This window comes from Notolepis coatsorum, assembly GCF_963971535.1.
Source record: "Notolepis coatsorum genome assembly, chromosome: 7".
Taxonomy (NCBI): Eukaryota; Metazoa; Chordata; class Actinopteri; order Aulopiformes; family Paralepididae; genus Notolepis; species Notolepis coatsorum.
This window is the reverse complement of record NC_140171.1, coordinates 111,644,569-111,665,111: the sequence shown is the minus strand read 5'-3', so window position 1 is coordinate 111,665,111 and position 20,543 is coordinate 111,644,569.

The window sequence follows — 20,543 nt, the reverse complement described above, 5'->3', positions numbered from 1 at the left end:
TTCCTCTCTGATCTTGAAGTATCCGATCAGATCTTGGCTCACTGATTTTGCTGAGTGAGGCCAACCCCTGTTCATCTGACCACGCAGTGCAGTCACTTCAGGGCAGGTAGAGCAAGCAGCCCCAAACTCAGTCACCGACAGGGCACTGAGTGTAGCAGAGGTGTGTGCTACTATCTCGGGCTCCACATCCATAGCAGAGTCAGTAGAAGCAGTAATAGTAGCAGCAGTAGTAGTAGCAGCAGTAGTAGTAGCAGCAGTAGTAGTAGCAGCATCAGTAGTAGCAGTAGTATCCGCAGCAGCAGTAGTAGCAGTAGTAGTAGTAGTCAGGGGTGTAAAGTACTTGAGTAATTGTACTTTGTTACAATACTTAAGTACTGTTTTGGGGGATTTGTACTTTACTCAAGTATTATTAGGTTTGTATACTTTGTACTTTTACTCCATTACATTTCAGAGAAAAAAAACATACTTTTTACTCCTTACATTTAAAATGCAGACCTACAAAGTACAAATCTCACAGGTCCAACTATTTTAATTAGTATATTTGAATTGTTTATCTGGTCGAACTAACGTTAACGTTATTAATCCTGCGACCGCAGGTAAACAGCCAATCAAATCCCCATCAATGGAAAATGAACCCGCCCATACCCATGCTGATTGGTCCTTGTGCAACACTAGAAAGTGGGGATCTTTGATTAAACACCTGCTATCAGAAGAATAGACAGTCAGATCGGCATTATGCTATGGTTAATATTGTGATATTATTCAGGGTACTCCAGTATTCTGTCTTTAATATTGTGATATTATTCAGGGTACTCCAGTATGCTGTGGTTAATATTGTGATATTATTAAGGGTACTCTAGTATTCTGCCTTTAATATTGTGATATTATTCAGGATACTCCAGTATGCTGTGGTTAATATTGTGATATTATTCAGGGTACTCCAGTATGCTGTGGTTAATATTGTGATATTATTCAGGATACACCATTATTCTGTTTTTAATATTGTCATATTATTCAGGATACTACAGTATTCAGTCTTTAATATTGTGATATTATTCATGCTGTGATGTGAATGCCGTCCACGTTAGTTTACCTTCAATGGAGAAGTGCATTAAATAATTTTAATGCAAAAAAAGTGTCCTCTGTTCTTTCTATCGCAGAACACATTCCATTGTGGGCAGAGTGTGCTTGGTTTCATTCCAGCCTTGCCTAAACACCAGCTGATGATTTCACTAATTGGCTCACCTCTTCAACGAACTCACCTGGTGCAATGTATAGTTAAAATGAAAACTTGGCCCACGATGGAATGAGTTTGAGACCCCTGGTTTATCCCTTTAAAAAAAATTTACTTTTACTTTTTAGTACTTAAGTACATTTAAAAGTAGGACTTTTTTTACTTTTACTCAAGTGTGTTTTTAGCCAGATACTTTGACTTTTACTTGAGTCAGATTTTAAGACAGTACCCATACTTTCACTTAAGTATAATTTCTGGGTACTTTTTACACCCCTGGTAGTAGTATCCGCAGCAGCAGTAGTATCAGTAGAAACGGCGTCCCTGACCGCGAAAGGCAAGCGGCGTAACTTCTGGTGGACTGGCTTAACAGTAGGGTACATTTTTACACAATGCACAAAGCCTTTTGCACAGCCAAATGCCGTAGGAGCTGTGACAGTAGTAGCCATCACAGGGGCAGGTGTAGAAGGCGTAGGAGCGGAGGAGGGGAGGACAGTAGTTCCATTAATGCAGAGGTGGAGTGCAGTCAACAGGTCCATTCCCAGCAGGGGAGTTCCTTTATCCACAACGTAAAATGTAGCAGGGACCGTGACATTGTCTCTCCTCACCTGAGCCTGTAGGCACCCCATGACAGGTATGCTAGCCTTGGTGTACGAGACCAGCCAAACAGTAGGTGCAGATAGGGTAGTTTCACTGAAGTATTTCTCATAAGTAGACAGTGGCATTATGGATACTGCTGAGCCTGTGTCCACAACAGGGGCGGGGCTAGGGGGTGGCTACTTGGGCTCAAGCCTCGAATGTTTTCTGAAAAGCCCTGAATCTATTTTCAAAAAAAAGATTATATATATATTTTTTTTGACAATTCATCATTGTTACATGAAAATATGTTTGCACCAGATTTAGCAGAAGCTAATTTCCATCTGTAGTCTATCCAGCTGCTAACTGTATTTGAGTGAGTTAAGTCTTGGTGTTATGGTAGACTCAGACCTAAGCTTTAAATCACAATCAACAAGTTGACAAAAACATAATTCTTCCACCTTAGAAACATAGCTAAAGTACGGCCATTTATAAATCAAAAGTACGCTGAAAACCAGATCCATGCCTTTATCTCAAGCCGACTCGACTACTGTAATGCACTCCTTACCGGCCTCCCGAAAAAATACGATGATAACTATTTTATTGCAATGCACTATTGCATTATTTTATTCTATTTTACTAACTATTTTATTGCACTGCACTATTTTACTTTGTATCAGTGATAATCAAACCGTAAACAAAGACGCATATTAACACTTTCAAGGTGGTGGTATAAGTAAAAAATGGTGGTGTCGAAGTAAAATCTGACGCGGGCACCTACCTGGACTGGACTGTACCTCTCTGCACTGTACCTCGCTCGTGCACGCGCACTGAATAAAAAAATTCCACAATGCATCTTTACATCCCAACATCCGTCTGGCCACACCCCCATCAGCTTACCTACATAAGCAGGGGTGGGGCCACACACTCGCCTCCTTCCCAAGCTTTCACCACAAGGCGAGATCAAGGGCCGCAGCGGCGTCGGACGCCGAGCATCACCATTACTCACAGAACTTGGTTATAGTTATAACCTATCGTTCTGTTTCGTAATGGCTCTCGCTCGGCGTCACTCTCTGCACAAGGGAGGCCGAGCGAGAGCCATCGGCCGACAAATATACCCCGCTGAGGCCCCCCACAACCATCAGATAAGGGAGTACCGAGCCCCCCCGACCCCCCCTAATGGAGGGCACCCCCCCTATTGGAGGATCACGGGAGGGCGTCGGATCCTACCGTGCGAAGAGGCACTCAAGCAACTCAACGCACAGGGTGAGCAGACCGTGGCCTGACCCCACGACTACACACACGCACAACCCGCATGCCACCCGGGAACGAACGGAAGGAACAACCTTGTTACTGCCCCCAGAATCACGGGGTCAAGAACAAACCCAACCCCGTGGCAAGGCTGTAGCAGCGGAGCGCGAAGGAAGACCCAGACCCACTGAAGGGACTGGATCCCCTGGAAAACGGGGGCCCGGAGAGGTCAATGACGCCAGGCATCAAGACCCCACCAGGCGGTCACTTAGTGACACCGCCCCCCACATCGCCAGCGTATTCGGATAAGGCCCCTCCAAGAGCGGGCCCTTTCCCCCCAATAGCACACCGCCTGGTACACTGACCCTGCAGAACAGGCAGTCAGCATGGCCGTAAGCACACAAAAAAGGTTAACCAACAGAAGCAGGCAGCGCACCGGGGAAACCAGGCAACAGGCTGTAACCTGAGCCTGGAGCACTGCGGACGAGACAGGCGCCAAAGGAGTTAGCTGAGAACAGCCCCCCCGGCGGAAGGGGCGTATGCTGGCGTTGTTGCATGACCAAGCCTCCATTAAAAAAAACCCACCCAGAGGGGTTGAGGCAGAGAAGGCTGACATGATTGGCAGACGTCATGAACGTGCAGGGGCACACTCAACCGGGTAACCCGGGAGTTGACACTGCTCCAACACACCAGGGAATCAACCACCTTGTCGTTACCCTATGCAGTGGTTGTTCCTATAACCCCTCAAGAAAAAACTCCAAAACACACCTGCGGGCATAACTGGCTATAGACCGCAGTACAAGTGTTTCAGTTTTCAAAAAAGGGTTAGTCCAGGCCTACGGGTCAACGAAACATTACTTCGGACCGGGCCCGGCGGCACGAGAAGCACAGGGTTGCCAGAGGAGATCCAAGACCACCCCAACAGCCCCCTCTTCGCCACGCGTGAGAGAGGAGCGAAAAGAATGGAGAATCAGCCCCAAGCACACCGCACTTGGTATTCCCAGGCGGTCTCCCAACCAAGTACTAACCAGGACCAAACCTGCGTAGCGGCCGAGATCGGACGAGATCGGGCGTGTACAGGTTGGCATGGCCGTAAGCCATTACGACAGTGCAGAGTACAACATGTACCCAACAAGGGTCTCCATAGCGCCTAACCCTGTGACACTCGGACCGATCTGGCATTTCCCCCCCCGAAAAAAGCACAAGTCCCTCGGGGTACCAGAACAGCAGATCTGCATCCCCGGCGGACAACGGGTTAACTGACCTGGACCAGCGTGACCAGACCAGTCCTGTGTCCTAACCACGCCGACATGCCCACTCCAGGAGAGGGGGTAGGTATGCGTGTCGATCTAAAACATGAAAAGAGGGCGCCACCCAGACGGTCCTCATTTAGACCGTGCTCAGTGGCCCACCCCAAGGGCATGAGACCCCTCTGCCTATGTTCAGATCTATTCCGTTAACATCCCCCAGATATGAACGAGAATTCATCGAGACAACCTAGTAAACTGGCGCTCGGAAGAGACAAAACCCCATCCCAGTTGCCCTATAAAAACGCTGTTTTAACAAGCAACCAAGGCGCACTTAGCCCCTGTGTGATCCTGTAACAGAAACACACCGAGCCAGCACTATGTATGCGTCGAGACCCACATCAATGGATAGTCTAGCAAGACACCAAACATTGTTCCTCCAAGTCGCCTGGGAGAACGACACGGAGCCGTCGTGCTTCATGTACCTTCCTCTTTTTATTCAAAAAAGAAAGAACACAGACTGACATGAATCCCTCGTGACGCAGGCTGAGGGTAATTTTTTTTTACATTTTTACATCCCACCACCCTCCCATAGGGAGGAGGCGGAAACCCCAGAGAGACTTCCCACGCGAGCTGTATAGATTGAAAAGAATATATTGTAACATTGAGCCATGTAACATTTTGGTTTTAGGGCTCTCCGAAGAGGAGGCACTGAACCCATACACACTCAATAATCGAATTGAATCGAATACACACACAATAGAGCAGGACTCCTTTTTGGAGTTCTCCTCACCTTGACAATCCGAGGAGGAGGCTCTGCACTCTGAGGAGGCTCCCTCACATGGAAGGAGAGTCCTAACTCACAGAAGGCCCGAGTAGGAGCTTTGTGAGGAGGAGCCCTGACCCCTCCCTGAAACAGATCCATCATATGGACCTGAACAGCTCACGGAAGTCTTACCAACAGAGACGCGCACAGTACGTACTCTGTGGCGGGGGAATTTCTGCGGTGCACACGCCCAATATTCCAGGGCGTGGGACCAGGAAACTCCCTCCCCCCCCCCCCCCCTTACCCTGTAACGTGCCGAACAGCAACGTGACAGGAAACTTGAAGGACAGGAGGTCTTAACCCCTGCCCATCAAAGAAGGGGAGGAAAGGATTACCAGTTCACCCCTTTACGACCCCACACCCATGATACGATGTAACGACAAAAAAGAGTATGACACAGTCATAGTCAGCTACATGAAGCGTCTAACAGCTTCACACAGCTCATGTGCTAACCTGCTATCTGATTTTTACTAAGGAAAAAAACACAGAATAGAGAGGGCCCCCTTAAGAGCCCCGGTGCCAGACTTACACATGTACTTCTGTGGCCAACCCAACCCAGTTGTAGATCACAAGACACACACAACCCTTTACCACCACAAAAAATGGCAATACACTCTACAGAGGAACGCCGTTTTTCATAATGAGAGAATACACAATTCTCGATTAGTATCGGCCACAGGCCTTGCCAAGCACACACGAAAAGTGACCAAACAATCTTTTCTTTTAGGAAAATACAGTTCCTCAAGCAGTTTTAGCACAACCCCAGTAATCAAGCCAAGGGTTACATCGTATCCCACCACACAGTGACACAATATATTGTAAACAACATGTCTGAGAGGAGGGGGGGAAGCCCAGGGAACCGAGGGGAACACCTCTCCTACCTTACCCTTAATACGGCCAGTTGAACAGGTAAACCTGTTAATATGTGAACACACTGTTCATTGTCATTACAGGCTGAGAAAAGAATTCATTCTTCACTCATATGTCACTAAGCATAGCTTTATAGGTTAGTTTAACCCCCTTAGTTGTGAGTACACGGTACATGAACACACATGATGTTTCTCAACACAACAAACCAGATAATTTTTACATCTGTAACAAACAACCCGATTTGCATGGAGAAGCTAATATCAGTGACAAGACAATTCACACACAACTCGCGTCGTATCCTAAATGTAGTGCAGCAACACTCGTTTTGGAAAACATCGTTATTTACAAAACATTTAGAAGGGAAGGAAGAAGACACGTTTTAAGGTCTGGTCAGGACCTTCCTACCGAGAGCGCAGATCAAGCGAACTGCAGTCTCTAACATGGCACCGATAGTAAACACAGCATCCTGTGTTTGACGACACGGGCAGCGTCGCTGCTCCATCCCGCCGCTACGGTTCTCCTTGTTGACGCAGTCCTCGCCGGCCGGCTCCGGGTAGGTTCGACTAACATCCTCTGTCAAAGATGACGTCGTAGTCAGAGTGTTTAAGGCATGTTATAGTCACAGAAAACGTTCAACAGTGTAGCATTAAGCTAACAGCCGTTCAGCTGATAGCAGCAAGCTAACGTGTACTAGCCTGGTAAACACAGCGAGCTAATACCGCAGCTGACAGCTGCACAGCTAACAGCTGACTGGCTAACACAGTAGGCCACAACTAGCACGCAAGCTAAGCAGCTATCTGCTAAGCAGCTACCACCTGAACTTGTACACAACGATATAACAAGCCACACTTCAGACAGGCCGCCGTTCTGAAACCCTCCTCACCTTTTAAGAGAGAAGAGAAAAAGAGATGTCAACACAGTTTACAACGGTGATTTTACCAGACATCCGGCGGAGCCAGCACAAGTCCCATCTGGGCTGTAGCCGACTTGAACATGGATCTCCCGATAACGAACATCCATGCCCACATTTCCTTGTGAGGGTATACTCTCATTTGTATATGAAAGATGGGGCCTACACGGTGACAGAGAAGCATCCACTCGTCCAGAGAATCCTGGGATCACCAGTTACTGGTCGTGGCCCACTAGTTGACTATAATGGGCTTCAAACCAAGATCCTCCGCCGTCGCCTAAAAGGCTGAACAGAAGGACCCTAATCTGGGGCCGGTTTTCGTAAACATTGTCAGCTAGCCCCCATAGCACTAACAGACAAGTGGTGCTCGCAAGCAAACATTACTCACCAAACCTGGAACCCACCGCTTCTCACAACAGTAGGTGCGTCCTACAGTCCAGCTGTGTTGCTGGAGGGTTTTACCCCATCCAGCCGCAGCAAGGAGGATTGTAGTTGGGAGGCATGTCAGCGGCGTGAACTCTTAATACGAAAAAACCGGTGGAGGTGTAGAATGATCATCTTCCAGACACTCCAGTAACGAAGACAATATCGCCGTATTTTCTCGAAAAATAGTGAGAGAGAAAATAAAGATATGATGTCAACGTATCTCTTGTTTTCCAACTTTCTTCAACTAGCAACCTCGTCAAGTGGGGATATACCGAAGGCACTTCCTTGTGGTGAAAGCGAAGAAGGAGGCGAGTGTGTGGCCCCACCCCTGCTTATGTAGGTAAGCTGATGGGGGTGTGGCCAGACGGATGTTCGGATGTAAAGGTGCATTGTGGAATTTTTTTATTCAGTGCGCGTGCACGAGCGAGGTACAGTGCAGAGAGTGACGCCGAGCGAGAGCCATTACGAAACAGAACCTGGACTTGCTGCATATGCATCGGGATATTCTGGACTCACTGGACATTCATGTTGTCATGAAGGAGTTTATTTCCACCACTCCTGAACGCAAGACCACCTTCTACCGTCTTCGGAATAGGTAATGTGTGTTTATTATTACACACACACACACACACACACACACACACACACACACACACACACACACACACACACACACACACACACACACACACACACACACACACAGATCCTGTGCGGTGTGCCAAACGAAAGTCCAAACGCTAGTTGTTGCTGCTTGCGTCTAAATCGACAATAAATCGTCTTCTGATTAGAGAAGAAACTGCTGCATTTCGTGTGTGAACTGTCCACATGTTGGTGTTCAAGTTTGTCTGTTGTAGCGTAAAATATTGATCTTTCAAATGAATGGAGAATCACGAATGATGCGCTTTGCGCATGCATTTAATATGACGTTATTATTATTATTATTTATCTCCGACTCCCGCACCCCCAAGTCTGACCGACTTCCCGCGTGCCTGAGTGCATTTCTTCCCCACACATTCTGACTAAAACGGCCTTTGTTTCTTCCCCCGGCTACCTACGGCTGCTCCCGTGTCTTAAATGAGAAACTATAGACTACATTTGATTCGCGCCCACTGCCGTGACTCATTGTTTTTCCTCCCTCTCCCACTGTGTTTCTCTGCAAGGGGCTGTGCTCATGAAGTGTATCGGCCGTTCCATCAACAAGAGCAAAGCGTTTCCCCCATTGCTCCTGATTTCCTCTTTGCCTCCGTGGCCTCAGAGAGGAGCGGGGAGCTGACTTAATAAACACAACATCACTGCAAACTGTGCCCTTAACACATTGCGCGCCAAAAACGAGTATACTCGTTATTGCCTGCCATGCGTTGTGCGCCAGAAACGAGTTAACTCGTTTTTGGGATCAATATTAAATTTTTTCGCCATGGCATTCATAATTCATCCAGCCTCCCTCCGTTGCTGCAGCTGGACCCTGTCTGATATTGCAACGCCTCAATACCGCCGCCTGGTGGATGTCGGGCGCGTTACACTCCAAGCCAAACCGGAAGTGGCGCTCGGTGCATCTGGGAGAATCCTCTGGCAGTAATATCTTGTAGCGTGGATCTAGATACTGTGGAATAATATATTGAGTAAGACATTCCCCTCCCCTTTCTCCCCAATCCTGTGTCCCCCCCCCCTCTCCCCAATCCTGTATCCCCCCCCCCCCATTTGACCTATCAAATGGGACCACCTCCCCCCCCCCTTTTTACTATATAATGCTCCTCCCGAGAACATTCCAGGTCTTTTACCTGGGTCATTTCAGCTGATCACCTGGGGCCCTCAGCCATTCTCTCTATGTACTATATATATTTCTATCTGTTTGGTTAATAAACCTTTGTTATTATCCAAACCTCGGTTGACTGAGAACATTCTTCTTCAGGATATCCACAAATATCCCACAATTGGCGTCTACGAACTTGTGACGGACACTTTGCGTCCTACCGGCGTGCTGTATTGTTTCATCTATACAGAGAAAAGTGAGTATAATAGATGGTCGACCAAAAATGTATTGCAAGGAATTAAAACCTTCCCATTTTTCTCTGTGCCAGGTTAATGTTACAGAATGTTGTCAAATATTGAGATCATGGCTGAGTAAGAATAGCGTGTATTGAATATCTGGGCTGTATTGAGATTCGTTACCGGGGAACGCGTGTACCCGGGTCCCTCAGGCGGTTCTGAGAAGACACAATAAAGGTTGTTGGATTGCTAACCCAAGTCTAGCTGATGCAGACTGAAATATAGGCAACAAAAGAAGATACGTGGGCTTATTAGACGTGATATCCTTGGAAAACGCTACTCTGTTAGAAACATTCTGTGATTCCTCTGCAAAGAGGCGGGAAGTAGGACCGAGAAGCTGATAGAATCATAATTAGATTTACCAGAGTAACGTCATAATATTCATAGTTTCAACCTCAAACTAAGCTCACAACCTCTTCCATTCCTGAAAACGATGTATTCGGATTAAATTAACCAATTGATCATACAGATAGCAGGAAGGTGACAAGCGATGTCCCGGTAGTACGTGAATGTACATTAAACGGGACATTAATCGCGGGTTGAAGAGACAGAGAGTGTGATTAAACGGTATATTCAAATCTAATATATCGCTGTTAAATTCCGAAGTTCAGGTTCGGTCGTTATGCGTTAATAACGGTGTATAGTGTATATCGAGGGTAATCAAGCCTTATCGCAGCATGGTGCTGGTCGATTAAACGAACAGCGATCCAATACAATCAGGTATACAAACACGTTAACTTATATGTATTATTGTTTGTTTGTCTGTTTAAATCTCGTTTGTATGTGCACAGTATTAGAACCCGCCGCGGTGCTTTATTAAGTTAACGAACCGGCTGATATCGCGCCAAGCATTGGGCAACGAGTTAACGTTATACAGAGGGAATTATAGTTTTATCGTTTCTGTTTGTTTACGTTTCACATATGCACAAGCGACGTTCATTCAGTTACAAAACGCTGGTTTTAGGTGAATTCCAGGCTATTGAGAGCTCGCGGAAGAGTACTGCATGGATTGCAAAGCGTTATTTCCAAGGCGAATGGGAACGCGTGAACGTCGCTTGGAGCGATGACGTCATACTATGTGCGCCATGAACTTATGATTTTGATATGAACCTATCCATGGGCGAACGTAAAGTTTAATATGCCCGAGGCCGAGGGTATACGAAATCCACGTGTAGTATATGTTTTATTTGTATGTGTATGTACGCGCTGCTATTAGAAAGTATTGAGTTACTGTAGCGAGATGCAAAAGAGTGTTTCCAAAGTTGCATTGTCCCAGACCACCGGAGAAACGAGCCGAGCATTGCATTGACGACACGTAGCGTGATACAGCCTCAAGGACCACTATTCGATTAAAGATACACATAAACACAAAAGGGGGTAAGTTAATATGGTTATTCAATAACTGAACTGAAATGTGAGGATCCAACGTGAACACAACAGCTTTTTTCGGTGAGTATGAAACAAACCTTGATGATGCATGACACATATGATATCAGTTACTGGGAATTACAACTATCCAACAAATCATTTCTATTTTAAAACAATGTATGTTTTAACTCCCACATTTTGATACGGGGTACCATAGAGAAGCATGCATCAAATATAACGTATTCTGCAACAGTAGATTAGACGTTATAACCTTAGATTACAAGGAGTGAGAAATTAACATGTGTTTGTGTTTACAGACAACTAAGAGATCTGGCTCTGGGTCAAGATGCAGAATGGGGTGTAAACACAAATTGTATCACAAAAGTTGAAACTCCAGTGATTTGCATCTGAACACAGACAGGACACAGAGTGATACCAGCTACAATCATGTAAATTGAGACCCAAAAATAATCTACATTTGAACACAAGAATCAGCAGTGAATCGGTGTGGAGCTGAAAGACAATGCAAATGGCCAGAGAGGACTCTGACCACACCTAGAGACTCAACTTAGTATAGTATAAACACAGGTGATGATGTTGCAGTCATGAAAGTCTACCTAATTCCCATACTAACAGAATAACTAACCAGTGTTTTCATCATCTCTTTTCAAGAAGGCACACGAATTAGAGATATATTTCTGAATAAAACCAGACAAAGTAGAAGTGCCCGAGATGAAAGATTAATGATGAAAACAACTTCACTTGCAATCTCCTCCTTCTATTCTCTGCTTAACCAATAACTCCTTGCAATTTCAATTACTTTCCATGACTGCAAATATCAAAACCACCAAATTGGAGCACAATTATCTAAATGTACAAGGTATACACTTACATTGATCATTTAGCTGACACTTTTATCCAAGGCGACTTACAGGTTCTGTGCGACAGGTCATCAGGAAGGGCACAACTCTATCAGCTGAGTAACAATGTTCATCAAAGTGTTGAGTGCTACAGTGTAGGTTAGTTTATTAGGACAAGTGCATGACAGTAAGGTTAGTTAGGGTTAGATTTATTTGTATCAGTTGGAAGCAGGATAATCATTTACACACCAAATTCATTACCCGTACTGACCTTCATCATGAGACAATTGAAACCGTATGGGTGGAAATTTTATTTGAAAGGGCAAAATCTGTTCTAGTCGGCACAATATACAGACCGCCAGATCAAACTGGCTTTTATGATACTCTGGATGTGTGCTTAGCTGGAGCTGAGGATGCGGAAAAAATTCTTATTGGGGATTGGAACACGGATATGCAACAAAAAGATGCACCCGTCTTCAAATCCTTCAATAGGTTTTGTGATCTGCATGGCCTCAGCCAACTAATCACCCAACCCACAAGGATATGTGAATCAACTCAGACTACCATTGACCTCATACTGACCTCTGACAAGTCCAAGATCTCCAATAAAGGGATTATAGCATGTGGGTTAAGTGATCATTATATGATATTCTGTACCCGCAAAAAGCTAAAACTAAAGGCTGGCTGTCACAAAACAGTCACATCTAGAGACCTCAAAACCTACTCTAGCGAGGCCTTTAACCTTGAACTGGAGAGTCTGGACTGGTCAGATGAACTCAATGGTACACTGGTTGAAGAAACTTGGCTTGGCTTCAAAACCAAATTTTCATCAATACTAAACAACATGGCCCCCCTAAGAACCACCAGGGTAAAAAATCGCGCTGAGCCATGGATGCACACTGAAATACTGAACGCTATGAAAGCCAGAGACAAAAAATGCTCTGAGTTTCGTAAAAGTCAGTCAAAGCTTACCAAAAGCACGAGCAGTGAACTCCAAGACCACGTGACTGAACTCAAACTAGAAAGAAACAGACTAAGAAATGACGTAAACTCCATGATCAAAACTGCTAAAAAAAATTTCATCAATGACAAAACCGAGGAAAACAAAAATAAACCACGTGAACTTTGGAAATTACTCAACAATCAACTAGGCTGCAGTAAAAAACTCAAAACCAGGTTCTCAAACATAAACATAAAGACGGACAACACGCTCATCACAGACAAGCTGGATGTAGCCAATTACTTAAACACTTTCTTCACAAACATAGCCACAACACTGGTAAACAAACTACCCTCCCACTCAGGGCAGTATGGGGTAGAACACATAGTAGCATACTACAAGAACCTAGGCGTCCACAAAGACGACTTCAAACTGGAAATGGTAACTACAGATGAGGTACTCAAAAAACTGAGCGCCCTCCAACCAAACAAGGCCACTGGCCATGACAACATCCCCTCCAAATTCCTCAGAGACTCAGCAGCAGCCATCACCCCAGTCATCACACACATAATAAACCTCTCCATAAAACAGGGACACGTCCCCAAGGACTTCAAAATTGCGAGAGTAACACCCCTGCACAAAAAGGGCAGCAAATTAGACCCGGGTAACTACCGCCCTGTTTCTATCCTTACATCCATCTCGAAAGTCATGAAAAAAATAGTATACGAACAGATCGAAAAGTACCTCGCGGAAAAAAATCTAATCTACGAATTCCAATCTGGCTTCAGAACATCCCACTCCACTGACACATGCCTTCTCTACTTGAACGACCACATCAAACAAGAGGTGGACGCGGGCAAATACTGCGGCATGGTCATGCTGGACCTACAAAAGGCCTTCGACACTGTCAATCGCACCATTCTGATTGACAAGCTAAAAGCAATTGGTTTTGATAGTTTATCAGTGAGCTGGATACAATCCTACCTGGAGGGGAGGGAACAGATGGTGGAAGTAAACGGTACCCTATCCCCCCCCCTCACAGTGAGCTGTGGTGTTCCACAAGGAAGCATACTAGGACCGCTACTATTCCTAATTTATGCAAATGACATGTCGTCAGCTTGTGACTGCAACTTGTTCCTGTTTGCGGACGACTCAGCCCTGCTGGTCTCTGACAAGAACAAGTTACAGTTTGATTTTGCCTAGCTCGGAACTAGGCAAAATCTGCATATGGCTCGCCGACAACAAACTATCATTACACATGGGCAAAACAGAGTCCATTCTCTTCGGTTCAAATAACAAACTCAGCAAGACCGACGGCTTCTCGGTTACAGTGGGTGACAATATTATCACAAGGAAAGATGAAATTACCTACCTGGGTTCCATCCTAGAGGCTAATCTTTCCTGTGACAAAATGGCATCCAATGTAATAAAAAAAGTCAACCAACGAACGCGATTCTTGTACCGGATCTCCTCTCTGGTAAACAAGAATACCCTGAAGACTCTAGCAGGAGCACTCATTCAAGGGTACTACGACTATGCTTGCACCTCATGGTACCAAAGCACCTCAAAGGCACTAAAAAACAAATTACAAACATCTCAAAACAAGCTAGTCAGACTACTACTTGACCTGACTCCTAGTACCCACCTCACCCCTGCCCACTTTGACAACCTAGGATGGCTTAGAGTAGACGACAGAGTACAGCAACTTGCAATGGGCCTGGTCTACAAGATACACTACGCAACCAAGGTACCCATGTACATGTCAAAATACTTCCCAAAGGTCAGTGAATACCACGATCACAACACCAGAGGGAGCTCCACAAATCATGTAAAACCCAGATTTGGCTCAAACAAGGGACTAAACACGTTTCGCAATTATGCCACATCAATGTGGAACGCCCTACCTAAAGCTGTAAAGGAATGTGAATCACTACCCACTTTCAAAAACACTCTCAAAAAACACCTACGTGAGACTGCAATTCGAAACTGGCCCCTACAAATGTCCTAACCTAGTTGTACAGTAAATTACCAAGTAAGGCGTTGTCAATATTCCAATGTACAGTGTAAAATGTGTGTGTGTCCCCTACCCAACCCCCCCCCCCCCCCCCACCTCCAATGTACAGCCCTCACCCAACTCACCCAACCCCACCCCACCCAACCAACCTCCTCCAATGTACAGTTTCTACGCCAAATGTATATACACTCCTTTTCTGGACACTTTTGTATCACAAACAGTACTGTATTTGCAAATCTGATATGTCATAAATGTATAGATGTAGCAGTACTGTCTATCTGTATGTCATGTATGTCATATATGTTATGATGAATTGAAAATGGGGGACCCTGATGTAAACAAGACGAAAGTCTTTCTCTGGTCTGCATCCCCTTAACAATTGTATGTATTGAGCTGTACTGTACTGTACCCATTCTGCAATCTGTTAATAAACTTTTCAATCAATCAATCAATCAATCAAAATGCACAAGATATATTAGAGGTAATTGAATTAATGCTACTTAAAACCTGTTCCACCCCACGGGGACGGTACCGACCCCGTTTTGACATTATTATCATATATTAATATTTTTATGAGTGATGCAATAAATTAACGTTTTTAAAATCAAACGTTTTCAAGTATTATTATCACTACTATGTCACAAATACATGTAGAATGTAAAACGTTAGGTTGGCAATAGTTTAGCAATAGGTTAAAAGTGAGTTTATATCATTTTAAGTTTTTATTTTTCACTCGCGTTTTTGACCCGGAAGCGGAAATGAAAATGTTGAACGATCGGAATTGGAATCTTTTTGCGGCCATTTGCAAGAGGACCTCGCTAGCTATCTGCCAGTGTTGGAATTTCTCCAATCTACACTTCCTGTGGTCCGCTATGGTCGTTCAAAGTTCAGCGTTCTGAATGAATCATATCAATAATTGTTATGATTCGCGATAATAAGCTACAAAAGGTAACGTTTTTGACAAATATTGAAACGCAGTCAGTTTTTCCACACTATTGTAATCATGTAGGAATAATTAGATCTGAAATTAGTTACAAAATGATTACACTGTGGGAGAAATAAAAAAGTACAGTCGATTACATTAAATATCAGTATATGTTATTATGCACGCCTGGTGATACTATATCCAAATTGAACTCGGCCATTTGAAAGATACTATATGTATATATATATATAAATGTGCGAATTGGCTATAATAAGGTAATGTATAAGCATATATTCTATATTCTATAATAATATTTCAAATAGCATTTGTCCGGATGGGAGAATTCAGTACTGTATATACAAAACCTTCAATTTGATCATCTTACCTTTATTAATTTCCTTAGATCTTTTGTACACATGATCTCAAGAGGGTACTGAATGAGCTCAGTGGCAGATTTTTAAGTTTGGTCATTATTATCATGGTTTTATTCACTGTCAAAGATGAAAAGAAAAATCATAATTCATATTTTCCTTTGTTTCATCAGAATTTAAGCAAGCCTAGTAATAGACACTATTTCTGACACTGAGAATACATTCATTGAGGTCCATAGATGTTCCTAGATACCAAGAATATGCAAATAGCCCTTGTAGAAGTGGAGCAATATTCCATTTACCTAGGTATACATTTTATGCAGATTTTCACCGGGGGTGGAACAGACGAGAAAAGGAATGGATGTATTTCATGCAAAAATAACTGCCTGGCTGCCTAGAGGTTTTTGTTTGTGTTTTTCTCTATGCTAATATCGTGTCACATGAGCCACACTAGAGGTGTGAGGAAAGCCAGAGAAAGGCGTGACGAGGTAAGTATCCTGAGGCACACCCATCACACACATCCTGAGGTAAGATCAACTTCAATTTAACATCACAGACTATGAAGACAAAGAGCTATTTTGTCTGATTCAAGACTTTGGCATTCATTTACAAATTTATTTAAAGCCTAATGCTGTAAGATCCAGTTAGATACAAGATCTGATAAGATTGTAGTGAATGTGACCTTCTTGACATAAGGACTCACTGCTAATGCAATTGGCTTGCATTTCCTATTTTCAATTAAGTGATTTATTTACAATGAATTGAATTAACCCCAAAATGATTTTCCTCTTTAGAAGAAAGGCGTTGAATCATTTATGTGAGGAATTTTCTAAGGCAATTTTATCATCCTCAGATCATATTGGTGAGAGGACACGACAAATGAGAAGGAGTGACTCGTGATTGAACTGAACCACGAACGACATGCGGCCCATGGCAGACCAAACGAAGGGGAGCACAACCAGAGCAACGACACAACCTGAGAGAGCCGCCATCCAACCCAGCCACACGACACAGACATCCCCAAGGAAGTGGAGCAGAGGACCACGAAGGAGACTGACCAAGGAGACACTGACGAAGAGGAGATCAACCCTTGATGGCCTGAGAGAAGACACCCACGAGTTCAGAGTCATCACCATCAACTAGATTGAGCCTGCTGCACCACCCCGGCACTGCAGACCACGGCAGACCAAACCCATCACCTACAGAAAGGAGATGGGGCCCCCGACCATCAAGGTGGACTTCCATGACAAGATTGCCAGCCGTGTGAGAGAGAGCATCCTATTGACTAGCCGCTACACCAGCAAACCCTCGCCCCTCTGGTACCGCGATGACAGGGAGCGGGGGACCAACCATAACACAGCACGTTCAAGACCACCCTATTGCCATGTCTCTGGGCCTGATAAAGGCCAAGCGTGAGCACAGCAACAGATGAAGAGCAACACAGGCTCCAGGAGGGGAATCTACAGCATCCCCGTGGACGACCACCCCACCACTCCCAATAACCCTGTGACCTGTGACGAGGCACACAGGAAGTGGATGGTGACCTCCTATAGACCCCCTCTGAATGATGGAGGAGTGAATATTTCTGACTGCATCGTCAAAAAGAGAGACATCATCAGAGACCTGTGGACCAAGAGGCATCTGAACACACGAGAAATGCCTAACACACATTGTCCACATTGTTATGTATTTATTTACTTTTTACTGTCTGGCGCTGCCACACGACAGACTCACAGAAACATCAGAACAGCTTGTCAACAGCGAAGCAACATCTGTCAGATTCATGCCTTCACAAACAAGAACTGTTTCACAGAATTCATATGTATCTGGAAAATGATTGACTAGGAATATGATGAAATACACACATTGGCCAAAATTGTATTGTTAAGCAGGGCAGAACCAGTTGGTTTGTTCCAAGACACCAAGTACTAGAACAATGCATAACGATTATTGTTGTGAAGGGCCAGATTAAACCGAATATATATATTTATTTATATATATATATTTAATTGTATTTGTATATTCTCTAATATTCCCTGATATCCCTTGTATATTCCTTGTACAATATGCATTGAATATCCATTCTAGCCTACTGAACATCCCATAATAGTCTCCATTCTACTATTGGTCGAGACCTTGGTGCCAGGCTGCCATACCCCTCAGACCCAGTTCAAACGTACCGCTCGACATGTACGAACAAGTCCTAGTTCCGCGTAGGAATTTGGCTACCGCACCACTAATGGGACTATTTGTTCATAGTGCGTATATATACTGCGCTACTAAAGTAGGACTTTCTTTTTCAGTCCAGTTTCTTACCCTCCAATAGAGTCACAGACGTAAAGCCTCCCCGCGACGCCACGTGTGGGAGTAAGGCCAAGTTCGCCTACCATCGGTATTGAGACATCGTGTATATTAATATCTGAATAGTCATATTTGGCACTATATCGTCGAGTTGGACGTAGTCTATTAAGCTAATAATAGTCTGTTAATATATAGTGCTTCGTGCGGTGAGAATACTACCGTAGTCAGTACCCCATCGTTTCGGGCAGAGAACTGGCTGCTTACCCAGGGTGGTTGACCCTATGTGAAGCTGCACCCGAGGAGCTCCAGAGCCGACGAGCGAGTGGACCTGTATACCGGATTATTCTACCGACGACAGCCCGCCTTCCCAGGCACGGATTATGCTTTGGATACTTTGATTATTCCATGGATAAAGACCCCCGACACTGCCGTGTGTTGGAACCCCCCCCCCTGGAGAGGACGCAAGTTGAGGAGACGCTCTGCAAGACGAGGTCGCTTCACGTCTCTCCCCCGTGGACCGGAGAGAGCCGGCCCACAAAGAGTCCACCTGCTTTCATCTGTGGTCCAAGGATCGCCGGCGCATTGAACGGCACTACAGTGGGTTCACCTGGGATACCCTTGGCCGGACGAGGCAGCCGGATTCTACCCCCCCCCCCTCCTACTCCTGTCGGCTTACAAGCGACCGGATTAACCCCCTCTAGTGTATCTAGTATAATCATTAAAGTATCATTGCTGTTATTCCTTAACTATTCCAGGTCGTATATTTACCACCTGCGCCTTCAGAGATTGGACATTCTCTATTGATATACCGACGAATACTCCTTGCCATAAAAGTGCATACTATTTCAATTCATAAATGTAATTAAGTGATTAAGTGCTTATTCTACACACCATCGCTGTGTAGAAATAAAGACCTGTTTCTAATTCGTACATTTGTGTTGGATCCGTTTCATCTACGTGAGAGTGTTCATGATAATATATTTATGCCGTGTACTGGGTGGCCGAATATTAAGTACAAAGGTAGTGGTAGTAAGTATCATATCTAGTAATACAGTCAGGGAATTGTACCCCTCAGTTACAATTGGTCCTTCGAGCCGGATGGGTAATCAGTGTAATATTAATATAGTGTTATTAATATTGAAATGGCCTATGATGAACACTCCACGAAACGATCCTCCTAACCAACGCCCGCAGCGCGAACGACGGCTCCCTCAGTACTTAGAGGCTTACGCTGTCAGTCAACAACCTAGTCTTCTACTAACAGTAAACGCGGTAAAACTAGAAAGTAAAAGTATGTCTAACCCCAACGCCCAGACTACCCCAACCATAGAGGCCCCTACGGGCTCTAATGTAACTGACCAAGTTCACGGTGGGGACCAGTGGGAACCAGACATGACTTCACACCCCGCCAGTACTGAAGAAGTAGTCCCCGATGAGTCCCGGGAGGAATACAACGCTACCGAGAGAGAACTCGGCACGGAAGAAGACGGGGAGAGCACCGTGGAGATAGAGCTCCAAGGCTCCGCAAGGAGTACCCCGAGGGAAGGCTCCCCTATACAACCGCCTTCTCCCAGCGAGGCAGAGAGGACCCTACAGCAGGCCTTCCTCATCAGCCTGAACGCCGCTGCTGAACGCGACCGACTGCAGATCCAGCAGCGAAGCGAACACGAGCAGATACGTCTAGAAATAAGACGCATTCAGATGGAAGAGAATGTGGCCCAAGAACGAGCCGGTGCTCAACGGGACGCAGCGCGCGACAGACAGCAGTCGCAACTAATAGAACAGCTGATCAGACGGACAACACCCTCTCCCTCCGCCAGAGGCTCCAGGAACTCGTCTAGACACACCTCCAGGGCGGCATCCCCTAGCCGAGTAAACAACCCTGAACTTGACCAACAGACGAGGTCTATACCCCCCACAGACCACCTCCCCCCACCGGTCCAAGCGAGACCTAGCAACCGGGAAGGAGCAGCATATCCTGTGGAGAGGCTAAACCAGAGACTACAAGCACTGGATGACCTAACTGAAGACGAAGAGGAAGAGGAGGAGAACCACGCCCGAAGACAGCACAGTACTCTACCGGACCAGGAGGTCCGGTACAGCCCAGGCTATACTCCCGCGGAGCTGCGCTACAGACCCCCGACTCTATACACGGGTGAGCACGACGCACGACCCGCACCGAGGAACAGCACCTGGACAAGCGGGCCATGGTACACTGCCGGTACCAGCCCATACCAAGGAGCGGGAGGAGACTCGCCTAGGAGGCCTCTCCCCCAACGCTCGCCGATGTATCCACAGTCAGCGTCATACATTGGCACGCCTATGGTACCCGACTTCACCCAAGAGAACCGGGCCCAGTATACAGAACTCCGCATGTG